The sequence below is a fragment of the Natrix helvetica genome (assembly GCF_964273705.1).
Source record: "Natrix helvetica genome assembly, chromosome: 1".
In the NCBI taxonomy this organism is placed as follows: domain Eukaryota; kingdom Metazoa; phylum Chordata; class Lepidosauria; order Squamata; family Natricidae; genus Natrix; species Natrix helvetica.
Genome location: NC_138548.1, coordinates 58371344 through 58394778, shown reverse-complemented (window position 1 = coordinate 58394778; position 23435 = coordinate 58371344).

Sequence of the window (23435 nt, the reverse complement as noted above, 5' to 3'; positions counted from 1 at the left end):
TGTATTCGGGTGGTTTTAATTATACTGTAACATGAGCTAAATCAAAGGATTACCAAGTGCCATAAGAGCAATGGCTGGGTGGTTCTTGATGGAATGCTAGTTGCGAACAGCTCAGTTCTTAGCAGAAATCTGATGGGAGGACAGGAGGAGGAGGCTGTTGCCTGCCACCTTAGAACAAATGGAAGGAAAACTGTTCCAGAACTATAAGAAGAACATCAAAATCTGCATGATGAGAGAGAAGACAAGAGTTAGTTTTCTGTGTATAAAGTGAGGGGGAAATATTGACAGCTAGGCTATTGCACAATGCTTCAGATTTGCGACCAAGCAGCACAAAACATCAGAACAAGTGGGCACATGGATATAATCTTTGATTTACAACAATTTGTTTAGGAACTGATCAAAGTTACAACAGCACTGGAAAAAAGTGACTTATAACCAGTCCTCGCACATATGAGACCATTGCAGCGTCCCCATGTGATCAAAATTTGGACACTTGGAAACTGACATGTATTTATGACTGCTGTAGGGTTGGGTGGTGGTCATTTTCAATCTTCTCAGCTGACTTCTGATGGGAAAGCCAGATTTACTTAACATGATTCACTTAAAAATTGCAAAAATAGTTGTAAAACTCTGTGTGACTCACTTAACAACTGCCTTGCTAAGCAACAGGAATTCTGATCGCAATGGTGATCGTAAGTCCAGGACTGCCTTTGGTGCTGTTTTCAGTGCTGCTTCAGGTAAGAGAACATGTACTCACATTAAGAATTTGGCAACAGCAAAGCAGAGGCATCTTTACATACCCACAAAAAAAGCCTTTTCTTCTCTTTTCTTCCTTTAGATTCTCATATTTCTGCCAGATACTCTCTAAAAAAAATATTTTGCCAAAATATTACACCAGGAAGGAGAACGAGACTTCTTCAAAAGCAGACCCAGTATTTCATTTCTACAATGGCTGGTTCATTTCTGTACCATTGACGTCACCCAGTGAGAGCTAGCAGGACATTTGAATTAGGACTTCCTTGTCTTCTGAATTACAGATATGAAGTGGATGATCATCGTTCTTGGAACTGAAAAGAAATATATACACATTTTTTGGCAAATATACTTGGCCCAGTTTAACTAATTGCAAGGGTGGTAGCGAATAGAAACTTGATGTCAGGGTAATTATAGCCTGCAGAGGCCACCTACATTTCTTGGTTGGCGGTTCCAAGTATCCATTCAATCCATCCAAAGCCTCAAGCTTAATCGGATCTTTTCATATCTGCCATGCATCTGAAGCCAGACTTGCTTCTTCAAAGGGGTGAGTACCCAGGAGCCAGGTTCATGTCACTCTAAACCTTAAACCTGGATTAACCAAATACAGTTCTTATGCTTCATTGAATAAAATGAACCATCCAAATAAATAAAGCTAATTATGGATTAATGTGTTGGCTTGGTGCATACATGATAAGATAATGGTTGTGTTCCCACAGCTATATTAACCATAAACTACAAGCCCAATTTAATCTAATCTAGCATTGTATGAATCCAAGCAATATTTGGATACAGGTCAATTTCTGTAATGTTGATCTGAAGGAAGTGCCAGATTAATACTTTGCAGAATTTGTGCATCATTAATACAAAACGTTAAGAAGTTGTGCATCAAACTAACAAAATATTCAGGTTTCCTGTGCCTTCTTAAGTGATCTCCAAAATTAAAAAAATAGTCCTTGTGTGTGCTAGGTGCTCACCTCTTCTTGGAATTTAACCTTCTTTTGAACCATGGTTGCTGAAAGAAAAGCACTTCAATGTATTGTTCACTTGCTCCACCCATTCAAACTCTTATCTAACAAGAGTCATTACTGCCTGTAGCTTTCTAACTTTGATAGAATAAAACTCAACTTTTAACAGGTAAACTCTTATACACCAGCCCTGCCTTCTGTGGGTAATGTATTTAATTTCTTAGCTCTGGAAACAAATGATCAAGCTCTTTCTGGGCAACATCATTTGTATAATTCATTGTGTTGAAAAATATTGTTCAATTCCACTACAATTATTTCTAAAAATCACATTGCAAATTCTAGTTGCAATAATCAGCAGAAGCCCTTCCTAAATGGTCACCTGATAATGTTTGTGTGTGGGTATGTATGTGAGAGAGTATATACCCAAACCAGGAACAAACAAAAGCTTTTTAGCTGGACTGTTGCTGGTAGTGAGGAAGACCGATGGTTTTAGAATGACACAGAAATGTAGACAGAAATCTCAAAATTAATTCTACCTGGAAAACATTGTTCAAACAGTTTTCAAATAGTCAGTGGCTTCACAATAGTGGGAATATGTAATATGATTAGATCTGTGGAAGTTATCTTAAAAAAAAACTTTATGGATACCATCTCATCAATTTTCATGAACAAATGTAGAGGGAAAATACTTTGTAATAGAATAACAGAATTAGAAGGGACCTTGGAGGTCTTTTGGTCCAACCTCCTGCTCAGGCAGAAAATCCTACACTATCTCAGACAAATGGTTGCCCAATCTCCTCTTTAAAACCTCCAGTATTGGAGCATCCACAACTTCTGGAGGAAAGTTGTTCCACGGATTAATTATTCTAACTGTCAGGAAATTTCTCCTTAGTTCTACGTTGCTTTTCTCCTTTATTAGTTTCCATCCATTGTTTCTTGTCCTGCCTTCAGGTGCTTTGGATAACAGATAGACTCCCTCTTCTTTATGGCAACCCCTTAGCTATTAGAACACTGCTATCATGTCACCCCTTGTCCTTCTTTTCATTGAATTAACATACCCAATTCTAACAATCATTCTTTATAGGTTTTAGCCTCCAGCCCCTTAAATCATCTTTGTTGCTCTTCTCTGTACTCTTTCTAGAGTGTCAACATCTTTTTAACATCATGGCAACCAAAGCTGGATGCAGTATTCCAAGTATAGTCAAGACATTATAAAGTGGTATTAACACTTCACGTGATCTTGATTCTATCCCTGTTTATGCAGCCTAGAATTGTGTTGGCTTTTTTGGCAGCTGCAACTCACTACTGGTTCATATTTAAATGCTTGACCACTAGGACTCCAAGATCCCTCTCACAATTACTACTATTGAGCCAGATACCACTTATCTTATACCTGTGCATTTGGGGTTTTTTTGCGTTAAAAAGAACCTTACTTTTTTCACCATTGAATTTTGTTTTGTTAGATAGGGCCCAATGTTCAAGATCTTTCTGTATCTCAAGCTTATCTTCTGGAGTGTGGTTATTCCTGCCAACTTGGTGTCATCTGAAAATTTGATGAGTTCCCCATTTATCGCCTTATCTAAATCACTGATGAAGACTTTGAAGAATATTGGGCCTAAGCCAGAGCCTTGGGGTACCCCAAGTGTTGGATGTTGATCTTGTGACCATAGGGATGCTGCAAAAGTAATGTGCGAAAAACAGTCATAAGTCACTTTTTTCAGGATCGTTGTAACTTCAAACTCAAGCAGTCACTAAAGAAACTGTTGTAAGTCGAGGACTACCTGTACATTAGCTTCAGTCCTTGCTCATCCACCCATCAATTACTCCTTACTTTGAAAATGAATGTAGCCTTGTCCTTCCTGCTAAATAAATATCTTTCTGGGAAGAAAGGAAGGAAGGAAGGAAGGAAGGGAGGGAGGGAGGGAGGGAGGGAGGGAGGGAGGGAGGGAGGAAGGGAGGAAGGGAGGAAGGATGGATGGAAGGAAGGAAGGAAGGAAGGAAGGAAGGAAGGAAGGAAGGAAGGAAGGAATGTTTCTGCTAAATTCCTGCAAAGAAACTCAGTGGGGAAGCCTGCAGGAAATTGGAAGTTGCTCCTGTTCCCACTGTTTTTTGCCAATCTGTGTTCATTCTGTTTCTCTATTTAGATAAAGAAAGATTTCTGAAGTTATGATCTAGCAGGGCATGGATTGTTTAGTCACTATTAAATAACTGACACATAGTTTTATTTTGAATTGAAATAGAAAGCATATCTTATGTATTTCTAAAGCATACACAACTACTGTACAATACAACTTGTATTCATTGAAGCTCATCTCATTCTTCACTGCATGAATCACTATTCTGGAGATACAATTCGAGACAGGAAAGGTATTAAATCAAGTGATGCTCATATGAGAAGATTTTCAGTGACCCACTCCATTTTTCTAATGGAGTATGTCTGTCTTTTGTTCAGTATGAGTCATTAACTGATTTTTTTTGTGTGGCCTGTGCCATGCCTTTTTGCATACATTTTATCCTTGTATATATAAGATGACTAATTTAACTCACAATGTACATGACATTTATGGAATACAAAAAGCTTTCTTAGAATAAGAACAGCTTCTTATCCCACTGAGATTATAGGTGGGGAAACAGAAGTGAGGTGAATATCAGTGTCACCCTCAGGACTGAACAATGTTACTTGAATTGATAATTTCTTTTAGCCAAACACATTCCAAATAGTATGGGACTAAAATTAAGAGATCTCCTTGTAAACAACCTTGAGTTTTCAAAGGAAACATGGGGTGAATGGCAATGATTATGAGAGCCAGATCTAGAAGCCAAAGCTGTCATTCAGTTCTCCTAATCATCTTCTTTATCCCTCTAAAATCACGTCTGTACAATATGGCTAAGGATCCTATTCTTGATTTTTCTTGAATATCCCTTTCTTGATGCCTTGCAACATCTTGGGGTGATGCTGCCCATCAAATTTGGTGATTATAATAGTTGGACTATAATAATGCCAGCCAATATGATTAATGTATAACAGAATTGTTTCAATTCAGGGAATTGCATAATTGTATAAGTGTATTGTATAATGCTAGTCAAAGCCAGTGTGATCAATGGCACAGTATATTTGCGGGTAGGTGGGTGAGGGAATCAGATGAATAGAAACAAAGGAAATAGACTGTGATAATGCTTAAAGTCTTTTAAAGATCCTGAAAAAGAATTGTGCAAATAGTAAATATTCTTTCAAGAAAAGCTGTTCCATTCTCCTATTCACATTATTATCAAACAAAAGAATAATCTGGGAGGAACTAACCACTCACCATAAACTGCCAAAAAAAGAGTACCATTCTGGCTTCTAACCCAATCAGTGCATGCAAATCTACCATATGTATATATCCCTCAAAATCTGTGTTTGTAAAGGTTTACTCCCTAATAAGTGTCCTTAGCTGAATCTTGTTACATTAAATTGTTTCCAGACTTGTCTTAAAGGTTAGTTAATAAAAATGGGGGGAAAATAAGTTGCTTTTTAACGCCCCTTATTTTATCATCAGTTTTGTTAAACAAAAAAGAAACCAGTAATAATTAAGTAAAGTTTAGATGGATGATTTTGCACTGCACAGTTCTTTAAAATAATAGCCTAATCAGTTTTGCTCCACCTTTGCTTGATTTCATTTCATTCAGTTTGAGAAGCTATTTCTCTTTATTCTTTCTGCTGTATAACTAATAAACAATATCCAAAAGAAATTGTCAGCATGTGTTGTATCTTATGGTTTATGATTGTATTTTATGATCATGATCATAATTTATCACTCGTTGCCTGTATGTACATTGAGAGCTTATACACCGGAGACAAATTCCTTATGTGTCCAATCACACGTGGCCAACAAAGAATTCTTTTCTATTAAGAAATATCTCAAGGCATTAGAAAGTAATCGATTAATTTTCACATTTATTAATAGCCAAGGCCAATATTTGTTTATACACAAGTATATCCCATTGAGTTAAATAGGATTTACTCTTAAGTCAGACTGTATATCGAAGACTGTAGCTTAATTGTTGAAGCTTAAAATGTAGCAGTTATGTGTCACATCCTGCAGAGACATTCAATGTAGTTTGACAATGCTGGCCATAGAGATTGCTTGGGAGGAAATGAGAGTCTGCCACATTAGCAGCAGTATGACCTGAAAATCACCAGTAGTGACTGCACATCCTAGAAATTACATTTGGAATCTGTCATCTTTGATTGGTTTCACAAAAACCCATAAAGAAGAGAGCAACTGTTTCCTGTCAGGAATCAGGCTCATTAGCAACTTCTGTTTTGGAGTTGTTAATTGTTATGTCCTGAGGTTATCGGTACTGATAAACAACTGCTACTTCTCAACATCAGGAAAACATGGTGTTGTCTTTGCTTATCGGAGACATTTAATGATGATATAGATCATGCCTTCCTCATGCTGCTGCATTGGGGAAGGTGGATGCCAACTTCTACAATGCAAGGAGTTTGGTTAAATTCCAAACCAGAACATCAGTGGACACAATTTAGGTTGCAATATTTTACCTCCCTATCTACTTTGAAATAATTATCTATTGAATGTAGGCTTACTTCTGAGTTGACCTACATAAGAGTATTCTGTTGAGTTTCTTTAGCCCAATATACTGTTTGCCTTGTAGGAAGAAAAGTTAAGAGCAGAGGAAGAGCAAGTTTTCAACTGCTAATTAACTTCCATCAGAAGAATCCAAGAAATGGGATTTTTCAAAAAATAAAACAGATCTATTTTGAGTTACATTTTACCAATCCCTACTAATATAACTAACATAACACTTCCATTTAAAGGGTAATCATTTAAGGAAAAATTCAGCTATCTCTTCTAGTAGTGATGGAAGTAAAGCGCTGCCCCTCCAGGCTCCTGTTTGCCCAATAAGAAAGTGGGCTATAAGGTCTCTTGTGAAATATGGTCAGATATTAGAATTGACAATCCAAATCTGGAAGATGCATCAGCCTGAAGAGAGAGAGTCCTTATTTTAATTCCTCCCCTCCATCTGATTTTGTTTTAACAGCCCGCCTGAGGAGAAGTTCTGAAGAAGTCAAATACTTGTTCCCAAAGTTGTAATGTTTTAGTTGGTCCTAAAAAGCTTTTGTCTTACTATTGGATATTTTTCTTCTTCAAATGAGCCAATACAATCACTATTGTTTTTTCTGGCTGGGTTTCTCTTCAGAAAGACTGCAGCTTTCTCTTCCACTCACCTCCTTTTTATCCTTTCCTAAATTGCAAGATACCCCTAGAAATCGAGAAAGCTTGCTCAATATCTTAGGACATTAGTTCATTCTAATAAATATACTTCATATATCTGATATGCACAGATTAATGATCTTAAGTATGAAAGGTTTCCTGTGAACTGTAATAAAAATGAAAATATTTGCAACCCTGTGTCTGACACACAAACAAACCTGCTCAAGCTTAACAAAATAGTTCTTACCATTTGACTTTCTGAAAGTATTTGTTAGGTGTCTTCAGTTCATTTTCAGAATTTCCTTTCAAAGTAAATTTTCAAAAGATAACAGTATTAGGCAAAATTATTAACTTTTAAGATACGAAGGGCCTGGTATAGAGCCAGACTAAATTTATTCTGCATGCCCAAAATGTAATCTGGAAAGGTTTAGGAGTTATATATTCTCTGTAGCTCCCCTCTACTCAACTAATACAACTTCTTGCACATCTTAATCTCATTGCATTTGAAGGATTTTGGACAGATAGTTGTCCTTCCCCCATGAGAGCTCAACAACTTGGAGCAACCTTTAGCATTTTGGCTGATCTTAAAGTAATCTAATTTCCAACAACCAAACATTTTTCCTGTGTCAGACCCTGGAAGTGGATTGTGCAAAAGTTCCAGATAAAACCTGGACTTATGAGGTTTGCATCATGACTGCATGCAAGACAGTAAAAGCTTGTCAGATGCTAGAAACTGCATGAAATGCACAATCCAAAAGAGAAAAGTCTCTCACATTTTGATTTAGGAATTTTATATCACAATCCTGTTATGGCTGTGAGACAGCAATAGTTCTTTGTTGGTGGCAATAGCAAATATGTTCTGCACATACTTAGCATATACCAGGCATGTCCAAAGTGCGGCCCGGGGGCCAAATGCGGCCCTTTTTCAAATTGCAAGCAGCCCACAGCCTCTTCTCCCCACCGGAGTTATTTGTTTAGTCTTTCATAAAATACCGTATTTTTCGGTATCTTTTTTCCCTCAAAAAAGAGGCTAAAAATCTGGGTGCATCTTATACACTGAATACAGCATTTTTTGCCTCCTCTCTGCCCCCTTCACCAAAATGGCTGTGCATAGCCTTTAGGAGGTTTTCAGAGTGCTCCTGAGGGCTGTGGAGGGCATAAATGAGCAAAAAACGGGCCGTTTTTTGCTCAACTTTGCCCCCCCCCAACCCCCAGGAGCACTCTAGAAACCTCTTAAGGGCTATTCATGCCCTTTAAAAAAAAGGCCCGTTTTCACGAAAAATGGGGCGTTTTGGGGAGAGTGTAAAAACTTTTTTTTTAATTTGCCTCTTCAAAATCTTGGTGCATCTTATACTCCGAAAAATACGGTAGTCAATTCGCATTTAATGTTAAGGGTTCAAAGAATGTCAGGCTGAATGATCGGCCCCACACATTTTTACCTCACCAAATCTGGCCCTCCTTGCAAAAAGTTTGGACACCCCTGGCATATACCATGCGATATATTTTTTGGCATTCACATAGGGCTTTTGCAAATCTAGTCAGAGTTTAAAGGAGATTCATTTGTGGCTCTTTAACATCCCCTGCCTTCATTCACACTAACTTGATCTCAGTTGGTACAATCTCAGACACTGGCTGGACAACTAAAAAGCAGAACTGGGATTGTCTCATTCAACCCATTCTAATAATAGAAGGTACAAAATCAACCTATTATACATTAACCTATCTTAATATAATATCCTATTATGCCCTGTTAGGGAAGATGGGAATTGTAATTCAAGACCTCTGGAGAATGCCAAATCAAATAAGGCTAAATTATGCAAATAAACAGTGCTAGACACTAATGTTCTTAGAATATCACTTAGATCTTACTTTTATTCACTCTTATCTTTCAATTTCCACCCTTATCCAAGCTCCTCCTGTCAAGGTTATTCTCTGGATTTTTTGGCTTTCCTCTTCACATGAAATCCCTGAAACTTCCAGTAGAGGTATCAAAGAACAGGAAAAACTTCCATTGCTAACACTTCCATTTAAAAGTAAGTATGGAATTGTAAGCACTAAATCTTTGTCACTTGTTTAAAATTGCACTTCTGCCTGTGGGTGAAGGAGCTGTCATTTATTGCAAAATCGTTATACCTTGTCTTTCTAGTGCTACAAATGCAGGTCAGGCACTGCATTTAGCTTATAAGCATGTACCAAATAAAAATAATGTAGCATTTGTCTGCAGATTTGCATTCATTCACTCGAATAAAAATTCCAAACTGTCATAAATGATTTTGAAAAGAAATCAACGTGGCAACCATACTTTTTAAACTGCAGTTCAGACAGTTCTCCAGCCAGAATGGACTTGCTGGCTAGGGTGACAGTGTGGTAATCCAATATGTGTTAGAAAAATTGTAAATTGTTCTCTGCTAAATACTTTGGCTGCCTTTTATGTCTGCACAATTTGGGTGGCTGAAAAACTTCAGGATTCTTCTAATATATTTCCTACGGGGTCTTTTTTGTTTGTTTTTCCTTAAAACCTTTTTAGAGACTGCAAGCAGAGCAGGAGTTGGTATTTTCTCTTGATTTATTAAACTGACTGAGGACAAGCAACTAACACTTAAATAATTGTCTGGAAGCCTTTTGAAAAATCAGACATGTTTGCTTTAAGTAATCACTTGTTTTCCACAGCAAAAGAAAAGGAAGACCATCAGGACTGGCTAACCGTTCACTGCAAAACTGACCATCCATGTTTTATCCTCGTGAAAACCGACCGGGAGGTGGGGTGGGGGGACACACACAACACGGCAGTCGCGTTTGTCAGGGACCTTAAAGCTGGTGGAGAAACACCCCCATCCCCACCCCAATTTTCGTGGTAGGCCACGCCAACAGGCCCAAGGCTTCGAGCCCAAACGCTGTCTCTAAAAGACGCCGCCGACGGAGACGCATTCCCCACAACCCCGTCTTAAACCCAGCTCGCAAACCAGCGCGACCACTCCCGAAATTGCAAGCAAGACTGCTGGCCGCCTCCTGGGGGCAAAAGCTTCTTAAACGCCCCTTATAGTTGCAGATCAGGCTGGAAATTCGCCTCAGGCACACAATCCCATTTCCTGGACCGTCTGGAAGCGCTCCGTGCTTACTAGAGAAGCGTGCCTTTCCCAAGGCCTTGCAGAGGGGCCTAACTCGGCCTGCTCCCCAGCACTCCCCAGCAAGCTCCGAGCGACCGGCTCTCCCCTCCCCGCTTTCTGCCCAGTGGGGGCGCCAGGGCCTGGGTGTGGAGGATCTTCCAGCCTCTTCTGGCCATAACTGGAAGCTAAAAGCCCAACTGGACATTCATTACTTCATAGGGTATCGTTGATTTGGATGAGTATGTCCTTGTGCCTACATCACTTTCAAACTAAGGAAATTGTAATCCCACTCATCTAGAGGCCAGCCAGGAAAGATGTTAAGGGAAGATGATGGGAGTTGCAGTCAAGCATATCTGGAAAGAGCCTTACTAGGTATGGTGTTTTTTTTTAAGTTATAGAATAAAATACAAAAGCACAAATAGGAAGATACAGTGGGGTGGGGGGTGGGGAGAAGGGGAAAGAAAAGAGAAGGAGGGAGAAAAAAAAAAGTGTTGACTTCTGTCTCCCTCTGTTGCAATAGAATAAAGCATTAACATTGAACCTCAACTTTTTACTTTTCCATAATATAAACTAGCCATTTCTATAACAGCAAATCAATCTAATCAGTAAAACCCAAAAATCAAAGTTTCTTTTCCCCCCCACCTCAATCACCATAAGTGGCCGGTCTCCATGTAGCAACAAAAGTACTTACATTCTTTTCTTTTGATCAAAATGGTCAATTTTAGCCATTTCTGCCAACTCCATCAGCTTCTGTAGCTATACATCCATGGTGGGAATCGAAATCCTTCCATTTTTTTAGCCTTACTAAATATGGTTGATCAATTTCTCACAGAACAAGACAGTGATGGTTGTTTCCACAAAGTTTGGGATAAGCTCAAGTACAGACTGAATCTGTTTATATCACTTCAGAGATCAAATTTCAGCTTCCTCCAAGCCAGCCTTTCTCTAGCTGGCTCTTATGGAAGCTAGGTTAGCACACCGTTTGTGTCATACCAAGTTGTATGACATGGGTTTGGTAAATAACCTATCACTAGTTGACTTTGCATCTGTCATAATATACACACCACTGTGACTGGGCTTACAAAACACAGTTTCAGGCAACATTATGGCGGTATTTGTAGCACATGCATACCTATGAAAAACTGAACCATTTTCCTGTTTTCCTTAAACAAACTGAGTTACAGGGTGCATTGAACTATAAGCCAGGGTCTGGAATAGCAAAACACAACATGTTAGTCCAGTGCAAATAATGATCCCAGCCTTCCCTTTACAAGGCCTGGAAGGCCAAAATAGTGCCACACTCTCCAAACTGTTCACTTGCTTGCTGAATTGTGTTTTTGTTTTTGTTCCTCTTTAGATATATCATCTCAGGATGATGTTTGTTCCTTCACAGCATCCCCATGACATATACAGTCAGAGACCAACAAGGATTTCTGTAAGATCCAAAAAAGGCAACTAGTGGCCACAACCCCATGATCAAGAACATGTTTTTGGTCACTATCTTGACTTTTTTTGACCCCCACAAATTATCACTGTCAATAAACATCAGGGCTAAGTAAGAATTTGTAAACCCGGTTTCTGTTTCTAGCTTGAATCATGTAGATGCCCTGTCCTTTAAAGAATAATCCAGAAAGTTTACCAACCCAGCACAAACCTTTCCTTCCTTGGTGTGTTTTTCCCCCATTAGGAAAAGAGTGGGTTGAATTTACACATCTTACTAAGACACCAAGAAATAAAGCCTATTATGATTTAGCGCCATATGCAAGCCCAAGATTTTTTTCAGCAAACTCTGGTGAAATCAAACTGGCTTAGGTTGATGGGTAAACTCAGACAAAGACTTGGGCTACATGGATAAACTATTCTGACCTATAAAACATCCAAACCCCGTTTCCATTACAGGTTGTTATGCCTGCAAAGCCTCAAAACTACCTCCTTCAGCCACATTAATTTTCCAGGGTCAGATGGGATCTGGTCCAGGCATTTCCTTTTTGTTTGTACCAGGCAGGTGTCTTCTCTGCCCAGCCTTCTGGCCCCCTTCTGTTCCCCCCTCCCTCTTCTTCCAAGCAAATGTGATTATAGAAGTGAGCTGGGGGCGAGGCATAAGTCCTCGGCCCGGGAAAAGGAAATGTCAAGACCTCGGCCTTGTTCGCCTCGACTTGGCCGGCAAAGGCAGGAATGCGCAGTCAGAGACCACCAACGTGCCTTGATCCTTGCAACGGCCCACTTCATACACTTCTGGGCATTAAACTGGGGGACCCCCTTCGCCTCGCGGATTGTCCAGCTAGGTGTTTTCTCATTTTTCGCTCCTGCCCCCTTTGAAATGGCCCCTTCGTCCCTTTTCTTCTGAGCCCCTCGCTCTAATTCTAGATGAGTATTACTTTGCTCTTTTCGTTGGCCAAGCACAATTGTGTTATTGGAGATAATGAATTCAATCCCCATCAAAGCGTATTAGCAGGCCCTGGCCGTGTTGTAAGGGCTCTCCCCCTCCCCTTTCTCTCTCTCTTCAAGCGGGGAATGAAAGGCAGGCAGGAAAATGCGTCGGGGAGCCTCTCTGATAGTGGCTTTTGAAATTAAGGGGGCCGAGGGTTGCCCTTTAGGGTTTTTTGGCTGAAGAAAGACTAGCCGCTTTTGATGCGAAACTGAGAACTACCTCGGAAGTGACACGAGCTAGATCGGCGGCATTTGGCTGAGTTGCTGCTGACTTAGATCGAGATTTTTCCCGCAGGACTATAAAGCCAAAGGACCACTGATACTATTTTGGAGAACGTGCAAGATGTTCGAGCATCGCTTCACACATGCGCTTAAAGTCGTTTCATTTCACTGGAGCGATCTGGCGGCCGCAGTTAATTAAAGCCGTCTACAGTGGCAGGCTTGCTTCTTAATGATGACAAACTCAAGCGATGACCTGCGCAAGTGAATGGGTTGGCGAAGTTGTAAGAGAATAAGCCGGAGTGTTGTGACAGCTTAAAACTAAAAACAACGCTCGATATAAATAAGCTAATTTGTTTAGAGGAAACCAGCGTGGGATACCTAGACAGCCACAGCGATATCTCTTTGCTGGAAAACTCCATGATTTAAGGACCTCTGACTAAATTCTCACGTATTTTTTTCTTAATCTTTGCTCATAGAAAGCTCCTCTTGGCTTGCAGTTTATTGTGACAAGTTGCTATACAGATGGTACCTTCTTTACCAAAGGAAGACCCTTTCACTTGCCTCCATTAGCATATTTTCAACATGTTTGTGGCACCTATTCAAGCTATTGGGGAAGGGGGGCTACTTCTCTTTCCTGGATGCAATTCCCCTAATGTTTTTAAGAATCTCCAAGTCCCATCCAAATTTGATGGTTGGTTGTTGCTTATTCCCCCCTATGTGAGTTCTGAATGCTACACCAAACCCTTAGCTAACCAATGGCTTGGCTAAGATGGTTGGTTAGGATGCAGTTCAGTCTGTTGCTGGAAAAGCTATTGAAAGCTTTAAGGTTTAATTATCTTGTCTTATATGGAGTTCAGCAGAACCAGGCACAACAGAGGTCTCCTTAAAGGGAAGTGCCCACACCCTCATTGAGTTAAGTGCATGTCCTATAGAATTGCAGTCTCCAAAGTGCTTACAGTGCCACTGTCTGGGCAGAAACAAGAGCAGGGGCTGCTCATTTGAAAATTAAATGAAGGCACCCTCTGTCATTTCAGCTCACTAGGTTCCTGATTTATCCACATCAATTTTTCCCTCCCTAACTGCACATCTTTGCACCCCAGACTCTAATGGATTAACTTGTAATAAAGACCATTGTGTGGAGGGGAGGGGGAGCCAAAAGGAGTGAGCACCCAAAGAGTCCCTGGCCTTCACTAGACCCCCCTATCCTGTCTCCCCACCCCAGCAATCTGTCCTTTCCCCAGGCTCAGGGCTCTCGCCCCTCGGCTCCTATTTTCATGCTAAGATCTCTATGGAGAGAGGGGCATGAAGCCTTCCCCTCCTCCTACCCTAGTTACCAATCTGTTGACATTTCCATCTGCAGGAGGAAATCTTCCTCTGCCTGAAGGCCTGACTGGTCAATGAACAGAGGCTGGGAAAGTCAGCTTAGACCAGGATGCTACTCCACTCCAGCTTCAAGATGCAAGATCCTTTAGCTTGGATTCCAGAGAGCCAAAGATGTCTTGGCTCATGCCAGCAAATACGTTTCTGCTACTCCAAAGAAGTGGAAGAGAGGACCAGACTTGGCAACAAAGGCGCAGTAGGCCACAGAGTGTAGCAGAGTCTTTGGTATTTAGGTGGGAGGACCACAGGTCCAGGTGGCAAGTTTGCTTTTTTGACAGAGAATCAGGGTGCACGAGTTGGTTTGTGGGCCAACTTTGCACCTTCCAGAGAGACTGGGAAGGTCAAAATTCTGTGGGTAAAACTTTGCATTTTCAATGTGGAGAACTGTCACTTGCACATATGTGATATTGCTTTCTTATTTATCATTTTACCTTTGCTACTCCTATGGAGTGTCTGCTACTTGGAGTTGGCAGTGACTGAATTGCTTTTTAAGACTGAGTGAAGGAAAGAAAGAATTTCGTACACAGTACATAAATTCCTTACTATGGTTCTGAAGAATGGGTGGGATGGTTTCATCTCAGCCAGGGAAAGCTGTTCAAAGAGACCAAGGTTCTGCCATGCTTCCACACTGCAACTCCCTTAGTTTCTAAAATCTCTAGTCGGACATCCTGAACATGGTTCAGATTATGTGGCCACGATGCCCCTGTTTCTGAACATGTGCAAGAGTAACTTCCATTCGCCCTGGGTGTCTACTGATATTCTCTGTTGACTGGATTTAGATCCACCTTTCCTCTAGATGTGACTCAAGGAAGCTAACAAAATTAAAAATGCCATTGTTTTTACAAATATAATTGATCCATATTAAATGCACACACACACAATAGAAATAATTTTATTGTCTGATTTTTATTTAATCACCTAAGTTGTGGATTTGGGAAGGATAAATACCAAGGCAGAGTGGTTTACTTATGTATAGAACTTTAGCTAAACATACATAATGACTAGACCAATACTAAGTATTATTCAGGAGATTTTTAACATCTTTTGTCATCCGGAAAACATCAGAATATTCAATTATGATTAGATTTTTCTATTTTGTTCAGTTGTCCCTACCATCTAACAGTTTTGATAGTGGTAGCCCATTATTTTGGGAGGACACCATATTGGAAAAGGCAGTTCTCATAATGTGGACAATTGCATGTTGTTTATATTGATTGTCTTGTGAATTTCCTATTCTGAATTTGAGGATCTGTAGTCCTCATATTATTGGACTCCAACATCTATCAATCCCAGCCAGCCAGTTGTTAGGGGAGATGGGAATTATAGTCCAACAATAACTTGAAGGCCATAAATTCACCCATCCAGTATTAAAAGTTAATAAGTCGTTGCTGTTATAGACCATGAGAGGTGCCACAGAGAGATTCCCATTGATATGAAAAAGCAGGGGAAAGAATTAAGCAATGAACACTGAGGCAGAGTAATTCAGCTGATAACATTTGGGATAGCTGCGATTTACATAATTTATATAAGACACATTACCTTTTCCTGAAAGCAGAACATTGCTAAAAAGGATTTTGAGATGGGGTTAACTCTAAGTGTCTTAGGTTCATTTCCCCTTGCTGTGTGCTTTCACCCTCCTCTTACTTCAATTGGAGCTGCAGCACATGATGTGTTTAGGCTGGAGTGTGTGGATTTGTTGACATTCAAATACTTGGCCTTAGCCGAGTTTCTTAGAGAGGTGACAGCTGAATTCATTTCATTTAAGCACAAAGTTAGCAGGTCTGTACACACTTTCTGGAGACTCTGTTCAGTGGGACTTACTTCAAAGTAACTTCATGGACTCCTGCTGTAAGATGATTCCAGCATCAGATTTAGAGTTAAGAGAGTTGGATTTGTTGTATAAATTTGTAGTGGAAAAATCAAGTATAAATGGATGTCATGTTGATAATTTCCACTAATGATCCTGGCACTAAATACAGAAGCATAAATTAAGTAGTAAATCCCGCCTACCTATAATTGGTCACTCAGTCACATTGCGTGCAGAAGAAAAGATTTGCCTATTAAGGAACATGTTGCATCTGTAATGAACTGGTTTTGAATGGTCTTTGGAAGTTAATAGGCCAACGCTGTGCCCTTACATAGAAATTTGTCAGTTTTAGTGGCACCTACTTCCAAATAACCAGCATATTTCAGTCAACAGGATGATCTGAATGTCTTGGGATTTCTTAATTTTTAACAAGTATCTTGAGGATTGCTGCAAACCTACTGTGACCCAGCATAGACATGAAGGTGCTGTAAAGCCCATCTCCATTATTGTCATATCAGCACAACCATGGTTGGATGGCGTTGTAAATTACTAGTGAGAAAGAAGGCAGAATCCAGAGTTGGTTCCTGATCATTGAACAAGTGTGCTGTCTTCCTTCTGGGTCATGGAATATCAAGTCTCAATATTTTGCAAGCAAGAGCAAGCAAAGGTTCAGACTGTTTAACACTTTAAAATTCTTTCCCTCCATCTCCCCAACTTAAAACTCAGTTGTAGCGGTGGGTCTTTCCTGCTTAGTAATGTTCAGAAGTGAAGCAGTTTAAAATGCCAGTGACAATTTAAAATGGCAATTAATTGGGCTGTGTAACATTGAAATCATTCTTGCTTTACAGTAGGAACAACTGATAGCTGAAACTAGATACTTTGCTAGATATCTGCATCCACATATATAATATGTAGGTCTTACTCTCACATAAATGTACACAAGATTACAATCTTAATTGCTGTGATCCCAGCTTTCAGTCCCACCCTACTTGCAATGCACTTTGCTTGATCTCCAGCTGTTGCACCGTTTGTCTTTTGCTCGGTTTCCAGTAGAAACGCCAAAGAGGTTGCAAAGCATTCCGTGTGGCTATTGGAATATATTCTTTGCCATTCTTTTTCCCCCTCCCCCTCCCTTTCCATGGGGAATGAAAACGAAATCAAAGTTCAACCCTACATTGGGATGCGCTGTAAATGAGCTTCAGTAAATGAGATCTTTACTTTGGGTTGCAAACCTACACACACACCCTTGGGAGTGAGTTTGATTTAATTCAATGGGTTTTTGTTTCTGACTAGACATGTATAGGATTTCATGGCTAATATACTTTGGTAATTAATCAGAGGGGGCGAGGGGTTTTTTTCCAAGTCAATGCAATGTTTGCCTATTTGCATTTTGCTCCTACACTTGAACTGTACGGTGCTCTAATATATTGTACTTGGTACATTTTTCTCTATTCTAACAGTAACAATGCAGTCCTAGTTGTTTCTAAAGGGAGGAAAGAGGCTGAGCAGAATTTCTTTAAGTTTGTAATTTGATCAGAAAGAACTTTTGCCAACATCTTCACCTTGAGATAAATAGTTCAATGAGAAAATCTAAAATCAACTGTGTAATTATTTTTGCTGCCCCCTGTTTTAAACAGATAAATAAATGTTTGTCAAATCAGTGCAAAGAATATGATCTTTGATTTGAAAATAATACAACATTCCTAGAGTTCTAAACTTTAAACTGAACTTTAAAGAAAAAGCTATCACAGCTATCACAGCTACAAGTCTCTCGTATCTTCGTTTCTAAACGGGCTGGGCTAATAATGCAGACCCTCGTGAAACAAATGGACTGGTACCCGAATTATTCGGTTTTAGTGTGTGAGACATGAACCTGCCTTAAATGGGTCTCTTATCCTGAAACTAGAAAGGAATCTCGGTTCGACTCACTTCTTCGCCTATTTAATATCCGGATAGAAACAGCTGATCTATTAAGCGGAATGGACTATTTCAACATTCAAGATCGCAGCCCATCAATTCCATCCCCAGACTACTTCAGCTGAAATACTTGGACGTAATATTAAATAACGTTATCTAGGAATAATCAACGGTGATCTTAAATGGATTGATTTCTGAGTAGATATGCATTGGATAGCCTGTCTTGAATTGGGTTAGGGTTCAGTTACGTAACTGGATTTAACAAGAAATGGGAAGGAAAGGGAAGGAACTGCGACCTGTCTTTCCCGGACAGAGCAGCTTTGAAGGACATTAGCACACAATACAAAACCTGCGCGTTGGATCTCAGGTCACCTGTCAGTCTTGAGTTCCTTTCCGGTTAAGGTTGCAGCAGGCTTTGATAGGAACACCCAGGGAGGGGGGTACTTGGCAGCAGGTATTCCCCCCTTTTTTTTTCAGGGCAACCCGTTTCCCTAAAGAGTTGATGCAGAAGAAATTCAGCCTCCTGGGGAAAATATCTGTGACGAGCCTGGGGGATTTGGAATCTGGGATGCAAAGCCGAGTAATTCAGCCGCACCAACACGTTTGGGAATTGTCAGGAAGCAGGAAGAGTGTTTGCTATTCCGACTGAAATGCGCAACAGCAGAGGGCTGGATAGTTTGCTCTGTCCAAAGTTCAAAACTTGGAATTCGCGCCCAGATTGTCTTTCAGGCGTTCGCGCGCACACATGCGTCAAGGGAGAAGAGGGTCTCTCAGGCTTGGGACCAAAATGACACTTTCCGGGAAATAGAAACGTTGATTTGGCTAATCTCACCTTAACTATCACAGGCTGCAAAATAATGGTGGGGCGGGGGGAGAGAAAGAGAGCCCTCGGAGAGAACAAAGGCGGCTTTCCATTTCGTCACTCTTCTTTCTTCGCTTGGCTTTCCTCTGCTGGCCTGCCGGGAAAAACGGCGGCCGATCTGTAGTTTCGCCAGAGTGGAGGAATTGCGCTCCTTCTACTTTTCCGAGTGGTTTCTTGAGCAGCTTGTGGTGCAGTAGGAAACCCAGTAATTTTTTTAAAAAAACAACAACCGTAAAGTCGGAGGAAGGGATCCTGCCCTCCACAATAATCCAGTCCTTAAAATAGCTGCTTAGAAGTTAAGTCCCACCGAATGGGAGACCACTTTCTTCCAAGAAGAAGGGCACTGCAATGCAACTCCTAGGAAGAACCTACCTCCTCCCCCCCCTGCCCTAAATGCAGCTGTTCGGTAGGCAACCTAGTTCCAAAGGTTGCATATTACTTTAGTTGAGGAAAGCTTCCAACTCTCTCTGCCTTCTGCCTATTCCACCGAAATCAGCTGTATTTTGACATAATAAGCGTGGTCCATACGGGCAAGATCCTGGGGCCAAGATGCACAATAATCGACTTTGGTTTAACATCACAGCTCTCCAGTATTGATGAGGGAATCACATTGTACACTTTGCATTTTGCTTTAAGCCTGGGGGGGAAATCAATTCATTACTGGATGTGGGTATTAAGGAGTCCTCGTTTTTGGCACAGGACCTTGTTTTCACTGCAAACAATTCAGTCCTGCTCAATGTAAAGGCACACACGTTTAGATACCGAGTACATTCCCTCAATGCAATGCAAATCCATTCAAATCTGGAAAAGGTTCTTTTCCTGACTTCTATAGGATGTGGATGGAACCCACAGTAGAACAATTTTAACAATTTGTGCTAAAGTGATGTTTAAAAACAGGTTGTGCTGTCTACCTAACACATATTGGAAGGGGAAAAGGCAAAAGGATTTCCCAGCAATCTCAAAAAAGGTTCAGCTGTAGTTAAACTGGTGTTGATGAAGTGGTCATTATCTAAAGAATCTTCAGTTCAAAACTATTATCCAGCTCATTTTTATAAATAAAAAAATAGACTGTTGTATGCCTTTGGATGCTTATATATCATAATATACTGGTGTTCAAATTAAAGATTGTTTGTCCTGCTGATTTAAATTATGCTTCTTCCAAATCGGTGGCTTTGGATCATATTCTTGAAGGACATGCTCAATAAATTAACATCAAATATCACCTTGTAAGTCAGGTATCCAAAATTCTGAGCTATTTCCCGCAATATATTCCTTTAAATTAAGTTGGTTTAGAAATAAGTTAAAATGTAAGAATTTGTAATAATTGTAAATATACTTGTTTTAGCGTCTTTCTTTAATCCTGTGTATTCATCCTGAAACCACTGGATGCACTTTAAAAAAAATACAAGGTTAATATTAATTTGGAACCAATGCAATTTGTGATTATTCAGCCCTTTTCTCAAATTAAGTTTAAATTAAATCTGAGTATTACAGCTTGAAGAACGAATTACATTATGGGTTTTTCTTTCAAGGAAGAATATTTCATTTACTTTATTCATTCATTTACACCTTCATTTATAATTTTAAAAGATGTTTCTGTATAACCTGGTTTGGGGCTTGACTCAATTATCTTGTGTTAACTTTTTTTAAAAGAAAAAAAAACTGTAAATGTGTCTGATGAGTACACCTCGAAAGGATTTTAAAAAGTGGGATATTTTCTGGTCCACGTGATTTATTTTAGAATTTCAAAGTTACTAATTACCTGGGGAAACGGCTCCCAAAACATCTATTCTGGTCTGAACTCGAAAAGTTATAAACCTTCCCTTCGCCTGCCTGCCTCCCCCCCCCCCCCGCCCCTTTGACTGTTTGGGTTCTTTACACCAGCCAAAATCCAGTTAGCTCTCTTAAAGGCTTCAGTAATATGCTGAATTACTCCCTGCTTGACTTTAATGGAGTTAAATGAGCCTGAATGATGGCAACAGTTTTAGCTGTCTAGCACGTGCCTTATTAAAGAGGGTAATTGCATTTGAAAAGGAAAGACATTTCCTGGATCCGCAGGAAGAAAGTCAAAGAGCTTCTACCCTGAAGCTGGAATCTACCTAACTTTTTGGCGTTCTGTGGGACCCTGTAGATCAACATCCTCCCCCCCCCCCCAAATGAAATTGGCCTTGATTGACATTGCTGGGAAAAGTAGTTATCCACCTTTAAATTGACCAAAAATGAGATTTTTAGAGAATGGCCCTTGCAAGAACACCTTTTTCTTTTTTTTCCTTTAAATAAAAATTGTTTTAGAGCGCGAGTGTGATAACTGAAAGTTTGTCCACCGAAAAAGTTTTGTTTTCCTTCTGCTGGCTTGACGCTGACATAAAAATATATGCAAGAATGGCTTTAGGAGTGAAACCCTACAAACAAAAACAAAACCGTAAACTCTACCCAGCAGTGAATTAACTCTCATCTTCCCTGCACCCATGTTTTGACTTAGATATAATTTCCTCTTTATATTCACTATTTCTGTGCTAAATTGGTGGGTGGGGGATGTTTATATTTTAGGCTTTCTAACAATTTGTCATCTTTCACAAACTACCTTAAATATATCCTCATGGCAATCAGTCTCCTTAACTGATCTGGGGAAATCGATCCACTAAAAATCAAGAAACCACATTCCCTGGCAATTAGAAAAAAGCAAATAAAACCGTAGTCCATAAAATATGCAGGTGCGCGTGGCTGTAAAGATACTTATAGGCGCATGCATCTACTTATTCTCCAACTCCTTTGATTAAGAGTAAAGGTCACATATGGATTGATTTTTTCTCTCCTCCTCTTGAAACGCTAGGCATTAGCCAATAGAAGTTTCTGCTCTTTTCCGTATGCTTTGCAATATTAAGGGAGAAATGAAGCTGTACAGCCTTTTTTATATTATTATTAGTCAGGCTCCTAGTATGTCTTCCAACTAAGCTGCATAAGCTATATTCTAGACTGAAGGTTGAACCCCCAACACTCACCTTTTTAGTTCCTTAATTTTTTGTAAAAAGAGGGGAGGGAAGAGATTCACTACGGTAAATAATAAGCTAAGGTGAATGGGGGGAAAGTGTGAATGGTCAGAATTAAGTCATCAGGTTGCCTGGCCTGTTTTTCTTGGTCGCTCCATCTAGAAAGGTTGGGCATTGTTGAAAGAATTGAGTTTCATCATCAGAAAGTAGGTTATCTTTAAGGAGCAATCCTCTTTTCACTTGCTACCCTTCAAACGTGCTGGATTCTCAAGTCTCATTTTTTCTCAGCTGGCTGGAGATTATGGTTTGTTGGGAGCCTGGAGCACATTTGATGGAGAAGAACTGAAGTGGGTAACGCTTTTGCAACAACTAACTCCCCAATGTTTTGCAAAGCAGATAAAAATGTCTCTGAGAAGGAAAACTATGCCATTTATTTGTCAAGGTCCAAGCCAAGTTGGTACTGTCCTTGAGACCCGCGGTCTAAACCTTCTGAAGCCAGCGGCCTTGAATTAAACACATTTCACTTTAAATTATTTCATTGTATTATAATAAAGTATTCTAGGATGCGATCTTAAGACCGTATCCAGCAGAAAATGCCTGATTAAATAACGCTTTACTCAAAAAGTAGCCAAATCGGTTAGTTACAATTTCTGAATCTTGCCATTAACTGCATCCCACAAAGTTATTCCTAGATGCGGCTCTTAAGTACTTCCCGAAAGAAAGCAGGCTATGGCTCATTCCCCGTTGACTCGGAAGGGGGATCGACAGCGTCTCGAGACCCCCCCCTCCCCCTAAAAATAAATGAATGCTGGTTCCCTTCTTTCCCTTCTGGAAGTCGGTCGTCGCTGGAGTGGGGAAGAGTCTTGGTGAAGATGAAGCGTCTCTTCCAAATCCATTCCCGATCCTGAAGCCTCTTTGCTCCGACGAGGCTCAGCCCCATCCCTCGTGTCGCGTCGGATCGAAGAGCTTCCGGGTCTTTCCCGACTGGTTGCGGGAGGGTGGGTCGGTGGGGAAGCAACAAGGCCCTGTGGACCGAAAGCCCGCGACTTGGGGGGAGGGGGTTGATCAAAGCCAGGCGCGAGCTGCAGCTGAGATCTCCTGTCCCTCGACTGTGCAAGGATCACACGCAGCCCGGCAAAGATGGGAGAGATCGGGAGAACGGGAGCACGCATTGGAAGATCCCGTTTTTACCACGGTTGCCAAGCCAGTCAAAGTAAAAAAAAAAAATAGGCAAAAAAAAGAGAGAGGAAGAGAGAAGGGGGAGAGCGAGGAGAGGGAGAACAACGGCACCTGTCTCCTTATGGTGACCAGGTAATGCTACTCCAAAATCTGGAACGAAAACCTTTTGGTTTTCGGTCTTTATTTCTTCCATCTTGCCTGCAAACCCTGCGTGAATTTCTCTTGGAATCAAACTTTTGCTGAACGTAATAGGGCTTACCTTTGAGTAAACACAGATGAGGGGCTGTGCTGCCGAATTGGGGGATCTGGTGTAAGTAAATGGCTTTGTGGACCCTCGCCATTCTTCCTTTCCAAAATCCCTCCCTTCTATCATTATTGTTGTATGTACATTGAGAGCTTACCCACTGGAAACAAATTCCTTGTGTGTCTAATCACACGCTAATAAAGAATTCTATACCTGAGGACAATTGAAGAAGAGCGGTTGGATCCAAGCCCCATAAAATAAGAACCTCTGAGGTGGCTGCATTCTAGGGGGAAGAGACTTACCTTCTGCCCCAACGGCAACAACAGCAGCAATGACACTTATAATACAATATATTTT